Source organism: Heterodontus francisci, chromosome 3, assembly GCF_036365525.1.
Source record: "Heterodontus francisci isolate sHetFra1 chromosome 3, sHetFra1.hap1, whole genome shotgun sequence".
Lineage (NCBI taxonomy): Eukaryota > Metazoa > Chordata > Chondrichthyes > Heterodontiformes > Heterodontidae > Heterodontus > Heterodontus francisci.
The window spans coordinates 170,179,474-170,197,890 of NC_090373.1; the positions used below are offsets into that span (position 1 = coordinate 170,179,474).

Here is an 18,417-nt window from a genome sequence, read left to right on the forward strand (position 1 = left end):
TTCAGGGTTGGATAACCAGACAGTAGGGGGTTCCAGTTGGGAATCCTCCCAGCCCTCTTCTCACCTGTTCATGTGGCCCTTTTTGTCCCTTTCCTCCCTAACTGTCTAAGACCTGTGCTTGTCTGTCCCCTTTTGTTTTTGGCAGGGGTCCCACACAAGCCACCAGCACTCTGCTGAGGGGTTCCCAAAGGCTGGTATGGGAATTAGGGATGCAGGTTTTATTGCAGGTTGGGGCTTCCCCACAACCTAGCACGTGTGGCAAGTTTTACAGAACTCCACCACATCTTTCTGGAGTTGTGATCAGTCAAGATGCTGTCTTATGCGGGCTTGGGTTTTCCGCACACCGATACGTCCAGCCATGGGCAGTTCATGGGCCATTCTTAGTATTTCTTTACAGTACCCCGGGGGCACCACTATCTGGTGAACCACTGTCCACTCTCCATCTGCAGCTCTGTGAGGAGGTCTCCATTTCCTCATCAGCACCGCATTCTTTAAATAGTAACACTCTGGGATTCCCTCTGCTTCAGTTTCGGTTTGGGCAGTCTGTGTAACTTCTTTAATACTGGCTCGGCTTGCTGAGTCTCAACTAGGGAAGATCTATTTCACCCATTCTTTGATTCCTCTAACTTCCCAAAGAAGGTTTCAGATAACCAGACAGTAGGGTCATCTGGCTGCGGTGCCAGTTCAGCCTCCTTTAATGGAGCTTGTTTGGCTATGGACCAAGTAACCACACAGTCAGGGAAAATGCCGGGGACCTTCTGCAACTGCTCTGTCTCCCTGACCTCTTTCTGTCTCTCTAAAACTACTGGGGAAGTTACCATCTTCACCCCTGTCAGATCGTTACCCAGGAGCAGGTCGACCCCATCCACAGGTAAACTAGAGACAATCCCCACGGTTACTAGTCCCGAAACTAGGTCGCCCTCTTAAGTGCACCCGATATAAAGGTATGGGCATACACCGCCCTCCGATACCACTCACAACACTCTAGCATTCAATGCACTGTCTGGGGGAAAGGTCATGCCTTTTCCCAGCAGAAGGGATTTGCTGGCCCCTGTATCCCTAAGTAAGGCTTGCTTGCCTCACTTGAGGGTTTTGGGGTCACTTTTCCTTGGACTACAAAATCCTGGTAACTTTCAGGGATTTTTGTTAAATGTTCCCGCACTCACAGCAGTATATTTACGGGGTCTTACTGCTGCAGCTAAAGCCACAGCCTGCTCTTCCATCAGGGCCCCTTCTCCTGCACTGGTCTGGTGTACTCTGAGTAATCCTACAGGTTTTCCCCGTAACTTCCAGCACAGCTCGAAGATGACCTGCCTTGTTACAGTGGAAACACACAGGTCTTCAGGTGTCGCTCCTGTTCTCAGCACTGTCCTTTTTGGCATAAGGAGGGCCGCCAGTGTGTCCAGCTTTCCGTTCTAGCCCAGGGCTGTTCGGGCTCCTAACACCCTCCCACCTTTTATCCTGTTCGGGTTTGCGGGGGTGACTAAAGAATCTGGTCTATGGGCTTGTGTACAAGGGTAAATTCATCAGCCAAAAGTGTGGCCTGCCTGGCTCTTTCAATCTTTTGTTCCTGGACATGGGTTTTAACAGAAAGGGAAAGTGAGTTTTTAAACTCCTCGAGACGGATCACCACTCTGAGGTTTTCATGCGTGTGCTGTACCTTAAGTGCCCTTGTCCATTGATCAAAAGCAAGCTGCTTAACTATTCGAACTTGAGGTAAGTCTGGTCAAGCTGCTTTTGGAGGGTTTGGAATTTCTGGTGGTACGCTTCTGGTACTAGCTCATATGCCCCAGGAAAGCATTTTTAATCATCTCATAATCTGATGAGCTTTCATCTGGCAACAGTGAATAAATCTCATGAGCTTTTCCTGTTAGCTTGCTTTGTAACAACAGAGTTCAGCTCTCTGCCAACCATTTCAGCCGTTTTGCAAGCTTTTCAAAAGTGACGAGAAATGCTTCCACCTCCTCCTCATTGAACTTTAGAATCAACTGGGAGAACTTTGAGAGCTGAGCACATGATCCTGAGCTAGGGGTAGCTTGTTCACTGGCCGTGCCTTTACTGGGTCTCCCCCTAGTTAATTCAAGTTGCCTTAGCTCTCTTTCCTCTTTCTCTTTCCAGAAAGCTCTTTTTCCCTTTCTTCCCTTTCTTTTCCCCTTTCTTGACACTGTCTCTTCTTTCTCCCTCTGCAATTCTAATTCTAGTCTCCTAATTCTAGTTTAATGAACATTACCCTGTCTGTTTCTGACTCTAAGCCTGTTTCTGAATCTTCAGGTTCAAGTGAAAAATGGTTGGCCACAAATCTTCGGATTTTGGATTTCTTAATTTTTGAACGAAAAGTAACCCCTAACTGCCCAGCTACATTCCTCAAACCTTCGATAGATAGGGCCTTTAACTTGTCCCAAATTACTTCACCCTGGTTTAGGAAGGTACTGGCCTCGAATGTGGCCATGGTAGTATTCTAGCAGTGAAAACCACAAGAAAACCTGTATTGAACTTTTTTTTTTTTACTTGGGATCCATTTGGTTTCCCACTTCCAATCTCTCATTTGTCGTTGAGTTAAGATTTTTATTTTATTTATTTTTTTTATTTAGAGATACAGCACTGAAACAGGCCCTTCAGCCCACCGAGTCTGTGCCGACCATCATCCACCCATTTATACTAATCCTACATTAATCCCATTACCCTCTCACATCCCCACCTTCCCCCTACCTATACTAGGGGCAATTTATAATGGCCAATTAACCTTTCAACCTGCAAGTCTTTGGCTGTGGGAGGAAACCGGAGCACCCGGCGAAAACCCACGCAGTCACAGGGAGAACTTGCAAACTCCGCACATGCAGGACCCAGAATTGAATCCGGGTCGCTGGAGCTGTGAGGCTGCGGTGCTAACCACTGCGCCACTGTGCCACCGGACAAACCCCCAAATTCCTGTTACGGCCAGGTGAGGAAGGGCTCACAGTCGCCCCTCTTGCCCTTCCTCTTATTTGACTGCAACAGGGTTTATTCCTTTTTAAACAGTGGTTGGTGGTTGTGCTTACCACCTCAGTGAGTATTTTACCTTTAATGTGATAGTGAAAGAACCAATCAGACAGGTTTTCTTCAGTTTAAACAAAAAAGAAGTGAGTTTATTATACTTAACAATCTAAGCACTATTTAAAACTACGCTACAGATTCACGCACACATTCACACGAGAATCATACACACAAATATATTATAAAGTGGAAAGTAGGTTTTGTGGTTGAATTAAAATCCAGAATAAATGAAATTTTTAAATACAAAGTCTTTGAGCTTGGATGATTTGGTGGTCTTCCAGATCAAGTTGTGTTCTTGAAGTCTTTGGCTGGTCAAAATGTACTTTGTGGCTGGCCCGCTTGGCTCAGGATGTCCTTGGAGGCAGAGTTGTAGGTGGCTCTCTTTCCCTGGTCTCTGTCAGTAGCAATCTGAAGGCTTAGAGGTTGCACAGTCGCAGGTGGTTTTCAAACTTGCTGCTTTTGGAGAGAGAGAGAAAGGGAGGCACACAGCCTTTTTTGCTGCTGCACACTCAGTTGCTGTTTGTCTCCTTTTGTGAAAGTAATAAAGTCTAAATCAGGGTTAATGTGCATGTATGTGAATGCGCATAGAATGTGATTAATAAGATTGGTGAGGTGCAGGTGCAGATTGTTACGTGGATGATGTGGCTATAACAGAGACCTGGCTCAAAGCAGGGCAGGACTGGGTGTTAAATATTCCTGGATACAAGGTGTTCAGGAAAGATAGGGAAGGGAAAAAAGGGGGCGGGGTGGCTGTATTGATTAAGGAGAGCATTGCAGTGCTGGAGAAAAAGGATGTTTCAGAGGGGACGAGGACAGAATCAATTTGGCTAGAGCTAAGGAACAAAAAAGGTGCAGTTACATTGCTCGGTGTTGTGTATAGCCACCAACTAGAGGGAAAGAAGTGGAAAAACAAATTTGCAAGGAAATTACAGAGAGGTGCCAAAATTATAGGGCAGTTATAGGGGGACTTTAATTATCCAAACATAGACTGGGATAGTAGTAGTGTAAAGGGCAGTGAGGGGCAAGAGTTCCTAGAGTGTGTGTTCAGGAAAATTTTCTACAGCAGTATGTTTCTAGTCCAGTGAGAAAGGAGGCACTGCTAGACTTGGTTCTCGGGAATGAGGTTGGCCAAGTAGATCAAGTATCAGTAGGAGATCATTTAGGGGACAGTGATCATTTTATCATAAGGTTTAGGCTGACTATGGAAAAGGACAAAGAACAATACAGAGTAAGAATAATTAACTGGGGGAAAGCCAACTTGAACGGGGTAAGAATAGAGCTGGGGCAAACAAAATGGAGTCAAAAGTTGGCAGAAAAAAACGGTAGCTAAACAATGGCTACCTTCAAAGAGCAGATAGTTCGGGCACAGTCATGGTATGTTCCCTCGAAGGGGAAAGGTAGGGCAAACAAATCCAGAGCTCCCTGGATGACAAAAGAAGTAGAGATTAAGGTAAAGAAGAAAAAGTGTGCCTATGACAGTTGCCAGGCAGAAAATACTATTGAGAACCAGGCTGAATATAGAAGGTCCAGAGGGGAAGTGAAAAAGCAAATAAGAGAAGCAAAGAGAGAGCATGAAAAGAGACTGACAGCTCGCATTAAAGGAAATGCCAAAGTTTTCTATAGACCTATAAATAGTAGAGGGTGGTAAAAGGAGGAGTGGGGCCAATTAGGGACCAGAAAGGGGATTTACACAAAGCTAAGGTATGAAATGAATACTTTGCATCTGTCTTTACCAAGGAAGAAGATGAAACCCAGGCAATGGTGAAAGAGGAGGTAATTCAGACACTGGAAGGGTTTAAAATTGATAAAGAGGACATATTAGATAGGCTGTCTGTACTTAAAGTGGATCAAGCACCAGAACCTGATGAGATGCATCCAAGGATACTGAGGGAAGTGAGAGTGGAAAACATCATTTTTCAGTCTTCCTTAGACTCGGGGGTGGTGTCAGAGGACTGGAGAATTGCAAACGTTACACCTTTGTTCAAAAAAGGGTACAAAAATAAACTCAGCAACTACAGGCCAGTCAGTTTAACTTCGGTGGTGGGGAAACTGCTAGAAAAAATAGTTTGGGACAAAATTAATAGTCACGAGGACAGATGCCGGTTAATTAACAAAAGCCAGCATGGATTTCGTAAGGGAAAATCATGTTTAACTAACTTGCTGTAATTTTTTGAGGAAGTAACAGAGAGGGTTGATGAGGACAAGTTGTTGATGTGGTGTACATGGACTTTCAACAGGCGTTTGGTACAGTGCCGCACAACAGACTTGTGAGCAAACTTATAGCTCATGGAATAAAAGGGATGGTAGCAACATGCATATGGAATTGGCTGAGTGACAGGAAACAGGTTAATGGATGTTTTTCGGACTGGAGGTAGGTTTGTAGTGGAGTTCCCCAGGGACCCTTGCTTTTCCTGATATATGCTAATGAATAAGACCCTGGTGTACAGGGCACGATTTCAAAGTTTGCAGATGATACGAAACTTGGAAGCATTGTGAACTGTGAAGATAGTGTAGCACTCAAAAGGACATAGACAATGCGGTTGAATGGGCAGACAGCTGGCAGGTGAAATTCAATGCAGAGAAATGTGAAGTGATTCATTTTGGTGGGAAGAACATGGAGAGACAATATAAAATAAAGGGTACAATTCTCAGGGTGCAGGAGCAGAGGGACCTGGGTGTATATGTGCATAAGTCATTGAAGGTGGCAGGACAGGTTGAGAGCGCGATTAATAAATCATACAGTACCCTGGGTTTTATTAATAGGGGCATAGAGTACAAGAGCAAGGAAGTTCTGTTGAACTTGCATGAGACACTAATTCGGCCTCAGCTGGAGTATTGCATCCAGTTCCAGGCTCCACACTTCAGTAAAAACGTGAGGGCATTGGAGAGAATACAGAAAAGATTCACGAGAATGATTCCAGGCTTGAAGAACTTCAGTTATGAAGATAGATTGGAGAAGTTAGGACTGTTTTCCTTGGCAAAGAGAAGGCTGAGAGGTAATTTGATCGAGATATTCAAAATCATGAGGGGTCTGGACAGAGTAGATAGAGAGAAACTGTTCCCACTCGTGAAAGGATCGAGAAGGAGAGGGCACAGATTTAAAGTATTTGGTAAGAGAAGCAAAAGTGACGTGAGGAAAAACTTTTTCTCACAGAGAGTGGTTAAGGTCTGGAATGCACAGTCTGAGACTGTGGTGAAGGCAGGTTCAATTGAAGCATTCAAAACAAAGAACAAAGAACAGTACAGCACAGGAACAGGCCATTCGGCCCTCCAAGCCTGCGCCGATCTTGATGCCTGCCAAAACTAACACCTTCTGCACTTCCGGGGCCCATATCCCTCTATTCCCTTACTATTCATATATTTGTCAAGATGTCTCTTAAACGTCGCTATTGTATCTGCTTCCACCACCTCCCCTGGCAGCAAGTTCCAGGCACTCACCACCCTCTGTGTAAAAAACTTGCCTCGCACATCCCCTCTAAACTTTGCCCCTCGCACCTTAAACCTATGTCCCCCAGTAACTGACTCTTCCACCCTGAGAAAAAGCTTCTGACTATCCACTCTGTCCATGCCGCTCATAACTTTGTAAACCTCTATCATGTTGCCCCTCCACCTCCGTCGTTCCAGTGAAAACAATCCGAGTTTTTACAACCTCTCCTCATAGCTAATGCCCTCCAGACCAGGCAACATCCTGGTAAACCTCCTCTGTACCCTCTCCAAAGCCTCCACGTCCTTCTGGTAGTGTGGCGACCAGAATTGCACGCAATATTCTAAGTGTGGCCTAACTAAGGTTCTGTACAGCTGCAACATGACTTGCCAATTTTTATACTCTATGCCCCGACCAATGAAGGCAAGCATGCTGAATGCCTTCTTGACTACCTTATCCACCTGCGTTGCCACTTTCAGTGACCCGTGGACCTGTACGCCCAGATCTCTCTGCCATTTACTGTATACCTCCCACCTGCATTAGACCTTCCAAAATGCATTACCTCACATTTGTCCGGATTAAACTCCATCTGCCATTTCTCTGCCCAAGTCTCCAACCGATCTATATCCTGCTGTATCCTCTGACAATCCTCATCATTATCCGCAACTCCACCAACCTTTGTGTCGTCCGCAAACTTACTAATCAGACCAGCTACATTTTCCTCCAAATCATTTATATATACTACAAACAGCAAAGGTCCCAGCACTGATCCCTGCGGAACACCACTAGTCACATCCCTCCATTCAGAAAAACACCCATCCACTGTTACCCTCTGTCTTCTGTGACCAAGCCAGTTCTGTATCCATCTTGCCAGCTCACCTCTGATCCCGTGTGACTTCACCTTTTGCACCAGTCTGCCATGCAGGACCTTGTCAAAGGCTTTACTGAAGTCCATATAGACTACATCCACCACCCTTCCCTCATCAATCATCTTCGTCACTTCCTCAAAAAACTCAATCAAATTAGTAAGACACGACCTCCCCTTCACAAAACCATGCTGTCTCTCGCTAATAAGTTTGTTTGTTTCCAAATGGGAGTAAATCCTGTCCCGAATAATCCTCTCTAATAGTTTCCCTACCACTGACGTAAGGCTCACCGGCCTATAATTTCCTGGATTATCCTTGCCACCCTTCTTAAACAAAGGAACAACATTGGCTATTCTCCAGTCCTCTGGGACCTCACCTGTAGCCAATGAGGATGCAAAGATTTCTGTCAAGGCCCCAGCAATTTCTTCCCTTGCCTCCCTCAGTATTCTAGGGTAGATCCCATCAGGCCCTGGGGACTTATCTACCTTAAGGGAGTTAGACTGTTATATGAAAAGGAAGAGTGTTCAGGGTTACGGGGAGAAGGCGGGGGAATGGAACTGAGTGAATTGCTCTTTCAGAGAGTTGGTGCAGAAATGATGGGCTGAATGGCCTCCTTCTGCACGGTAACAATTCTGTGATTCTGCAACAAAACTCCCAACTTTACACAGCCTGGGGAGATGGTCACATGGTTTTTATTTTATTCATTCATGGGATGTGGGCATCGCTGGCTAAGCCAGCATTTATTGCCCATCCCTAATTATCCTTGAGAAGGTGGTGGTGAGCTCCCTTCTTGAACCATTGCAGTCCATGGGGGGTAGGTACACCCACAGTGCTGTTAGGAAGGGAGTTCCAGGATTTTGACCCAGCGACTGTGAAGGAACGGCAATTTAGTTCCAAGTCAGGATGGTGTGTGACTTGGAGGGGAATTGCAGGTGGTGGTGTTCCCATGCGTTTGCTGTTCTTGTCCTTCAAGGTGGTAGAGGTCGTGGGTTTGGAAGGTGCTGTCTAAGGATCCTTAGTGTGTTGCTGCAGTGCATCTTGTAGATGGTTCACACTGCTGCCACTGTTCGTCAGTGGTGGAGGGAGTGAATGTCGAAGGTGGTGGATGGGGTGCCAATCAAGCGGCTGTGTGTCCTGGATGGTGTCGAGCTTCTTGAGTGTTGTTGGAGCTGCACCCATCCAGGCAAGTGAAGAATATTCTATCACACTCCTGACTTGTGCCTTGGAGATGGTGGACAGGCTTTGGGGGGACAGGAGATGTGTTATTCGCCGCAGGATTCCTAGCCTCTGACCTGCTCTTGTAGCCATGGTATTTATATGGCTACTCCAGTTCAGTTTCTGGTCAATGGTAACCCCCAGAATGTCGATAGTGGGGGATTCAGCGATGGTAATGCCATTGAATGTCAGGGGAAGATGGTTAGATTCTCTCTCGTTGGAGATGGTGATTGCCTGGCACTTGTGTGACGTGAATGTAATTTGCCACTTATCAGCAGGTCTTGCTGCATTTCTACACGGACTGCTTCAGTATCTAAGGAGTCACGAATGGTGCTGAACGTTGTGCAATCATCAGTGAAATTCCCACTTCTGACCATATGATTGAAGGAAGGTCATTGATGAAGCAGCTGAAGATGATTGGGCCTAGGACACCAGTCTGAGGAACTCCTGCAGTGATGTCCTGGGGTTCAGATGATTGACCTCCAACAACCACAACCATCTTCCTTTGCGCTAGATATGACTCCAACCAGCTGAGAATTTTCCCCCTGATTCACATTGACCTCAGTTTTGCTAGGGCTCCTTGATGCCATGCTCAATCAAATGCTGCCTTGATGTCAACGGCAGGCACTCTCACCTCAGCTCTTGAGTTCAGCTCTTTTGTCCATGTTTGAACCAAGGCTGTAATGAGGTCAGGAGCTGAGTGGCCCTGGCGGAACCCAAACTGAGCATCACTGAGCAGGTTGTCACTAAGCAAGTGCCGCTTGATAGCACTGTCGATGATACATTCCATCACTTTACTGATGATTGAGAGTTGACTGATGGGCCAGTAATTGACCGGGTTGGACCTGTCCTGCCTTTTGCGTACAGCACATGCCTGGGCAATTTTTCACCTTGCTAGTTAGATGCCAGCATTGTAGCTGTACTGGATCAGCTTGGCTAGGGGCGCGGCAAGTTCTGGAGCACAGGTCTTCAGTACTATTGCCGGAATATTGTCAGGGCCCATTGCCTTTGCAACATCCAGTGCCTTCATTCATTTCTTGATGTCACGCGAAGTGAATCGAATTGACTGAAGTTTGGCATCTGTGATGCTGGGGACTTCAGGAGGAGGCTGAGATGGATCATCAACTCGGCACTTCTGGCTGAAGATTGTTGCAAATGCTTCAGCCTTCTTTTGCACTGATGTGCTGGACTCCCCCATCATTGAGGATGAGATATTTGTCGAGCCACCTCCTCCAGTTAGCTGTTTAATTGTCCACCACCATTCACAACTGGGCATGTCAGGACTGCAGAGCTTAGATCTGATCTGTTGGTTCCGTTGGACATGGTTCTCTCAATCTCCTTTGCTTTTGAGGTGGTCACATGGTTCTCTCAATCCCCATTGTTTTTAATGAGGTCCAAAGTCTAAAGACCCAAAACCTCTCTCAAGTGGTATTGTCAATGTTATCTGTCCCCTGGAGGGACGTCTCCACTCATGAATGCCCCAAGATGGCTTTGAATGTCCTGCTAACGAGGGTGATCTGAATAATCTACTCAGTTAGCCAAAGCATTGTCCTGGCTGGGCTTCTTGTTAGACTTGTGTCTCCAATTCGGTGTTTTGGAATGTGAGGTATTTCAGATGCAAATTGCACTGGCCATCTTGGCTGCCTGCTTTTTTTTTTAAGTTAGCTGTAGGATTTTTTCCATTAAAAGTCTCATGTAAGTTTCCAACTGATGAATTGATATTTCTCATGTGGCATATAGTGTTTCTTGACACCTCTATTAGGTCATCCCTTCGCCTTCACTTTTCAAGAGAAAAGAGACCCAACCTGTTCATCCTTTCCTGATGGGTATATCTGCCTTGGTTCTGTAACTCTTAATATCCTTAGCTAATAAAAAAAACTATCAATCTCTGTTTTGAAATGTTGAATTGAACTAGCCTAAACATCACTTTGTGGGGGAGAGTTCCAGATTTTCACTAACCTTTGACTAATCTGATATCAGCCCTGAACCGCCGAGCTCTAATTTTAAGGTTCAGTAGCAGTAATTTCTTACCATCAGTTTGCAATAAAATATTAGATATGAAGTGGCAGCAAGCCAACAGTAAATGCAAATTTGTCATTAAAATGGTGACAAACCATGACTAACACTGTATAAATATCAAAGTTAAGCTCGCACACTGAGAAGTCACAATAATGAGCCTCAACTTGGCACCAATGCGAACAGAAATATAAAATCAGGTTATAAGTACTAAGAAAAAAATGAAAATTAAGCTGCATTGGAATTGAAGACTTGAAACTTTGGTAATTGTTTAAATAGCTACCTTTGTTGCACATTTTTTAGTCAACTAACTTCATTATCCATTGCTATCCAAACCATTGATAATACGATAAGGGATGATACCAACTCCAGACGTATGAATGGTGGCTTTGGGCCCAAGCCAGAGGAAAATGTCAGTGCGTGGGAGGTGATATGCCTTAGTTTAAGTAGTTATACCATCGATGAAACCTGTACCTGGAATCAAAAACATTGTTCAGTTTTTTATATCTAGTACAGGGCATTACTCATTTTAGAGAAGTGTACTTTGATGCAAATCCATCTTCCTTTGTTTTAAATAACATATTGGTTGATTGCTCACATAAATAGTACAGAAGATCAGTAGTGGGGGGAAGCTCACAATGTTTTTTGATGTGTTTGATTGTTTACTTCTCGTGCTGAAGAAATTCCTTTTCAGTGGATGTCCATTGAGTAAAATGTGATGTGCAATAAACAAAACTACTTCATTGCACGGTAATATAACTCCATCTTTGCACTAATGAGACTATTGTGAAGTCGTTACAGTGATGCATACCTCCCAAAGGCACAGGATGGTGTGCATTTATCAAACATTACACAGTTTAGAGTTGATTGTGACTTAGATGAGGTTGTAAAGCTGAACACATCCCTGTTATTAATTATGGTGTGCTGTAACTTCCATTGGCATATTAAAGATTGCTGTCCCGCCTCACCCACGCACACGCACAATTTACCAGTAAAACACTTCCTAAAATAACTCGACCTTGTACTGAAGTATTGCGAATGTGAAGTCTATTGCCTTTGTTAATACGTTGAGTGGTCAGTCAGCTCATGTGGGTGTGATTAAGATCACCGCGTCTGGTGTGACAGCAACCTGTGGTCCTACTAACACCCACATGGTCTGACTGACCATAACTGAAAGCAAATAAATGGAACAAACTTTACTGCAGCTCAGAAATTAAAGACAACTTCAAGCCAATTTTTGCCCTCCAGTTGAGTTATTTAGGAAAGCATCTTAGCATTCAATATCAAAAATTGTTTGTTACATTAGGAGAGAGCCAAATAGTGCATTAAGAGTCATATTTGGATTGTATGATTCATGTTTTGCAGCCAGTTTTTATAGTGGCTTAACCACGAATGTATGTCCTTATAGGAGAGGTTTCATCTCCGCCAGCCTGTAAGCCCATTTACAGACACTTATTTTTAAAAGTAGCACCCATAACAATGGGTAGCAATAGGCGCAGATGAGTGATTATAATGAAGTGTTACCTCATCAATTAGTCTGGTTCGAATGCTGAGAAATTATTAGTTACATTAAACAAATAGTTGTAAAGGCTGCATTATATTATTGGATAACAAAAATAACATTAGGATCTTTAACTTAATAAAACGTCCCAAGCTGCTTCACAGGAGCATTAGAAAAGAAAATTAGACATCAAGCCACATAACACGATATTAGGGGAGATGGCCAAAAGCTTGGCTAAAGAGGTAGGTTTGAAGGAGCATCTTAAAGAAAGAAAAAGAGGTAAAGCGTTGGAGAGATTTAGGGATGGAATTCCAGGGATTCGTTCCTCGGCAGCTGAAGGCTTGTCTGTCAATGGTGGAGCAATTAAAATCAGGGATGCTCAAGAGTCCAGAATTAGATGAGTACAGATATCTCTGAGAGATGTTGGGCTGGAGGATATTACAGAGATAGGGAGGGGTGAGGTTATGGAGGAATTTGAAAACAAGGAGCTTAACCAGGAGCCAATGTCAGTCATTAAGCACAGGGGTGATGGGCGAACAGAACATGGTCCACATAAGGCCACGGGCAGCAGAGGTTTAGATGGCCTCAGATTCACGGAGGGTGGATTTTGGGAGGCCAGCCAAGAGTGCGTTGGAATAGTCAAGTCTGGAGATAAAGGCCTGAATGAGGGTTTCGGCAGCAGATGAGCTGAGGCAGGGTGAAATTGGGCGTTGTTGCAAAGGTGGAAATAGGCATTCTTAGTGTTGGTGAGGATATGTCGTTGGAAGCTCATCTTGTGATCAAATGTGACACAAAGGTTGCAAACAGTCCAGTTTAGTCTCAGACAGGGAGAGGGATGGAGTCTGGAGCTAGGGAATGGATTTTGGAGCGGGGACCAAAGACAGTGGCCTCAGCCTTCTCAATATTTAGTTGGAGTAAATTTCTCCTCATCCAGTACTGGATATTGGATAAGCAGTCCGATAATTAAGCAGCACTGGAAGAGTCAAGAGAGGTGTTGGGCAGGTCAAGCTGGGTGTTGTCAGCATGTATGTGAAAACTAACACTATATATACTTTCGGATATTTCAGACAGCGTGTAGATGAGAAATAGGAGAGGGTCAAGGATAGATCCTTGGGGGACACCAGAAGTAATGGTGCAGAAGCAGGAAGTAAAGCCATTGCAAGTGATACTCTGGCTACAATTAGATAGATAAGAATGGAACCAGGTGAGAGCAGTCCCATTCAGTGGGACGACAGTGGAGAGATGCTGAAAGAGGATGGTGTGGCCATTCATGTCAAAGGCCTCATAAGGGTTGAGAAGGACAGTTTACCTTTTCATAGTCACGTAGGATGTCATTTGTGAACTCGAAAAGAGCTGTTTCGGTACTGTGGCAGGGGTGGAAACCTGATTGGAGGAATTCAATAATGGGAAAAATGGGCAGGGATTTGGCAGGCAAGAACACATTCAAAGACTTTGGAGAGGAAAAGGAGGTTGAGATGGGGCGGTAGTTTTCAAGGACAGTGGAGCCAATTTTTGGGTTTTTTTGAGAAGAGGTGTGATGGCAGATTTATAGGAGAGAGGGACAGTACCTGAAGAGAGAGAAGCATGAACAATATTGTCTAACACAGGAAACAGGAGGGGACATCAGTGAACAAGGATTCGCTGAGCGGAAGCTAAAATAAATGGTGTAAAAAATTAAACCCTGTTACAGTCAAACCAGGAAAAGGCTGAGAGGGAACCCCTAGACCCCTTTCTCACCTGGCCGTAACATAAGTAGGAGGTGATGCATTTTAGCAGAAGGAATAGGAAGAGGTACTATATACCTAATGACACAGTTCTAAAGATTATGCAGGTACAAAGGGACGTGGGGGTGCATGTGCATTCTCTTTGAAGATGGCAGGACATATTGAGAGAGTGGTTAGTAAAGCATATGGGATCTTGGACTTCATAAATAGAGGCATAGAACATAAAAGCAGGGAAGTTATGCTTAACCTTTATAAAGCTCTAGTTAGGCCCTAACTGTAGTATTGCGTCCAGTTCTGGTCACCACACTTCAGGAAGCATGTGCGGGTCCTTGAGAGGTGCAGAGTAGATTTGCCAGAATGATTCCAGGGATCGGGGATTTTAGTTACAAGGTTAGGTTGGAAAAACTGGGGTTGTTCTCCTTAGAACAAAGGAGATTGAGGGGAGATTTAATAGAATTGTACAAATTATGACTGGCTTAGACAAGGAAAACCTTTTTCCATTAACTAATGGTACAAGGACAAGGGGACACAGATTGAAGGTTTTGGGTAAGAGATGCAGGGGGAATATGAGGAAGAACTTTTTTACACAGCGGGTGATAATGACCTGGAACTCGCTGCCCATAAGGGTGGTGGAAGCGGAGACAATCAATGACTTCAAAAGGAAATTGGATGGCCACTTGAAGGAAATAAACTTACAGGGCTATGGGGATCGAGCGGGGGAGTGGGACTGACTGGATAGCTCCATGGAGAGTCGGCATGGACTCGATGAGCCAAATGGCCTCCTTCTGTGCCGTAAATGAATTCCATGACTGTATGAGAGTTTGACTTGATAGTGCTTTATGTTTTCTATCCAAATCTAGCGGTGAATAGCTAAACCAGTTGTCCGCCGTATCCTTTCAAGTCTTTATCGCTTGGACTATAGGGAGCAAAGATGAGGGGGAATGGGCCAGTGTAAGACAGAGTAATGGTTTTATTGGCGACTAGGACATTGAAGGGTGGAGGTGGGGGTACAGTTTTTAAAAATTCTTTCTTAGGATGTGGGCGTCGCTGGCAAGGCCAGCATTTGTTGCCCTTGGCAACTGAGTGGTTTTCTAGGCCATTTCAGAGGGCAGTTAAGAGTCAACCACATTGCTGTGGGTCTGGAGACCAGACCAGGTAAGGACAGCAGATTTCCTGCCCTAAAGGACATTAGTGAACCAGATTGTTTTTTACAACAATCGACAATGGTTTCATGGTTACCATTAGACAAGATTTTAATTCCAGATTTATTAACCTAATTCAAATTTCACCATCTGCCGTGGTGGGATTCAGACCCACGTCCCCAGAGCATTAGCCTAGACCTCTGGATTACTAGTCTAGTGACATTACCACTACGTCACTGCCTCCCCAGTTGAGTAAGTCAGTAGCTGCAGACAATTGGGATTTTAAAAGTACAGTTGTAAATGAATTGGGGATAGTTTTTCCAGGGGAGGATACAGAAAGAGATCGATAAACTAAGTTACCTTCATAATATCACAAGAATATAATTGTGTGGAGGGCCATTTGACTCACCTTCAGCCATTTGGGTCGTCCTTGAGAAATTGCCTACAGATTCCCTCACTGCCCTTTCCCCCATCACCCCAGCATGGCATCTATGTGTTTCTTAAATGATCCTCCCAATATCGGGAAGTCTATCCAGTCAGTCACCTATAAGTCAAATTAAACCCAATTGAATGGTGATTTTACTAAAACTCTTCCAGCATCACCATCCTCAGTTATTTCAGCGTGATTCACAAAGTACATTTATCAGCCATTTTTATTCCTATGGGTAATACTTTACACTTGTACAGTATTGGGTTTCATCTACCACTGTTACACCTAGAAACATATTTTGTCTAACTCATTTTGTAGTTGCTAAGCAGCTTCCCAGAATCAGCTATCTAACTAGCTCAGTAATAGTTGCAAATTGACCAAGTTACGTAGATTTTTCAGAAATCAAGTTTGTAAATTCAAATTGGAATTCACTGCTCCCAATTTCACTGTGCTGTGCCCCATCAATGCCTGAAGTTGGTCCCATGCCGTATTGACCATGGATGATTTATCGGCATTTTGGTCCTCCTTAAATAGACATTAGCCCCCCTGCACATGCTAATGAGGGCCTCTCAGCAAAAATTCATCCGCACTGAGGGAAGCAGGTGTTGAGTCTGCTCCATGCAGATTTTGGTGGTTTTGCTGAAGCCTATAATGAACAGCTGGTACCAAAAAGAAAGGTTTTGTTTTGGAATTTGCCTTCCTACTGCGACAATCCTAAGGGCTGCTGCTAGCCAACAATCACACCGCTCCCATTCTTCTTCCCCCACCTCCCCTGATCACCAGACTTGCATGAGGGCTGCTGCCATCGAGGCAGTTGCCCAGATTGGAACATGGCTAATGGGCCATCTGCCTCTGGAGGCACAACAGGTGCACAATTTATTACAGTGAAGCCCATGGTCTAATCTCAGGTCTCCCAATGTGTGAACATTGTCAGTTATGTGCCTAAATACAGGCCATAATGAATTTCTACCCCACTATGGGATCCCAGCATAAATAGTTGGGACCACCGCACGAAGTACCTCCCTCAACTCTGTCATAACTCTTATAGCAAGTTCCCACTGCTTTCTGTAGTATAAAGTGGTATACTGGACATTGGGTTGTTACTGGGTTAAATATGCTAATCATGCTCATCACAGGAAGTGATGTAATACCTCGTGTGTGGATACCTTGTATTCAGGCTTGGAAGATGTAAACCCTAGCAGTAAGATGTGTTTAATAAAGCTCCGTTTCTTCTAACCCATCTGACTCTTCAGATATTCTGTACTAGACTAACAGTAAGCAGAATAATATATGAAGGCAGCGGTGGTGGCAACGGTATACAAGAATGATAGAAAAGTCCCTACCTTTACCAGAAAGCTTCAAAACATTGTGGAACTGAATCAAGCTGAGACATGGCTGAAGTGGTATTGAAGATTTGCCAGGTATCACACTGCATCTGCTCTAGCTATGAAACTGAGCAGGGAACAGGTCAGTACGCTGTTGTCTGCGATGGGTAAATGTGGATGATATTCTTGTAATGCAAAGTATTGACGAGGAGAAAGCCATGTATGACAAAGTTATCAAAGCACACAATGCATATTTCAATTTGAGAAAGAGTATTAACATGGAACGTGCCTCATTTAACAAACGTTGATGCATTTATAAACCACTTATACAAACTTGCAGAAGACTCTGTGTATGACAGCTTGAAGGACGAGCTGATCAGGGATAGAATTGTTGTAGGAGTGTTTGATGATGCTTGTCTGATCACTTGCAGTCAAGAGATGATCTAACCCTAGCAAAGGTAATCCAACGGAGCAGACAAGCGGGGGTCAGGAAACAGAATCAGTCCATGGTCCAAAGTGATGGAGAGTTCCATCGCGAGGGCAGTCGATTCAGTGGAGTTTGTTAGGTATAAGAAGGGGAAAGATGGCGGCAAAAAGCAAAGGAGACAGGAGGAGTGTCTAGCAGCAGCACAGGTTAACTGCAGTAGGTATGGCCAAGAGAGAGAGAGCTGGGAAAACTGTCCTGCCAAAGAGGCTGAATGCCATTCGTGCAGGAAGCGAGGCCACTTCCAGGTGGTGTGCTGTAGCAAAAAGCCAGTACAGAACATACAGAGAGGGAAACCTTTTAAAAGTGGAAAAATCCACAAAGTGAAGGATATCCACGAAGTTGAGATACCTTTTCTGGGAGAGATCCAAGAACCAAGTGGGAGTTGCTGGAGTGCAGAAATTCTTGTGGAGGGAGACAAGACAAACTTTAAATTGGATATGGGAGCAGCAGTTTTGGTTCTTTCCAATGCTGAGCCATGGTTAGAGAAGAACATTCTTCAACCAGCAGGCAAGAAATTATACGGGCCGGGAGGTAGCGAACTTAAAGTCATAGGGGAACTGAAGGAACCCTTCAATATCGAGGAAAAAGAAATCACAGAAACCTCTATATGTGATTCAAAATCAGAATTGTTCATTTTTGGTCAGGAAAGCTTGCATTGACTTGAAATTAATCTGCAGAGTGGAGGAACTAGAAAGCAGAGAAGATCAGCCTAGGAATTTTAGAGCTGAATTCCCAAAGCTGTTCACAGGACTAGGGAAGCTGAAGACAGCATATCATATAACGCTACGGCTAGAAGCAAAGCCATTGTGTCTGTATACACCCAGAAATGTTCCTCATCCACTCTTGCAAAGGTAAAGAAAGAAATCGACTGTGGTGAATCAAGGAGTTATTTCACCTGTGATAGAGCCTACAAGCTGGTATCCAGATATGGTCCCAGTACAAAAACCAAATGGATCTACTAGAATTTGTGTTGCTCTCACTCAACTAAACAAAGCAGTTGAACATGAAGACCATCCAATATCGTATGTAGATGAGAGCTTGGCTAAATTGGGAAGAGTTCAATCTTCACAAGGCTGGATGCAAATAGTGGTTTTTGGTAACTACCCCTCGAAGAGTCTAAATTGCTCACAGCTTTCAATTACCCCATCTGGAAGGTTTTGTTTCGACAGATTACCCTTCCAGAGTACAATGTCGGGCATTCTAGAAGGACTAGATGGAGTCACATGCCATATGGATGATGTCCTGATCCATGGA

The 18,417-nt window shown here is 44.3% G+C and overlaps 1 protein-coding gene across 1 annotated transcript in view; it reads left to right on the top strand.

The window, feature by feature from the left end:
- Positions 1 to 18,417, top strand: part of acoxl (acyl-CoA oxidase-like) — a 437,923-nt gene that overhangs the window by 291,222 nt on the left and 128,284 nt on the right. The gene's annotated exons all lie outside the window — the stretch shown is intronic.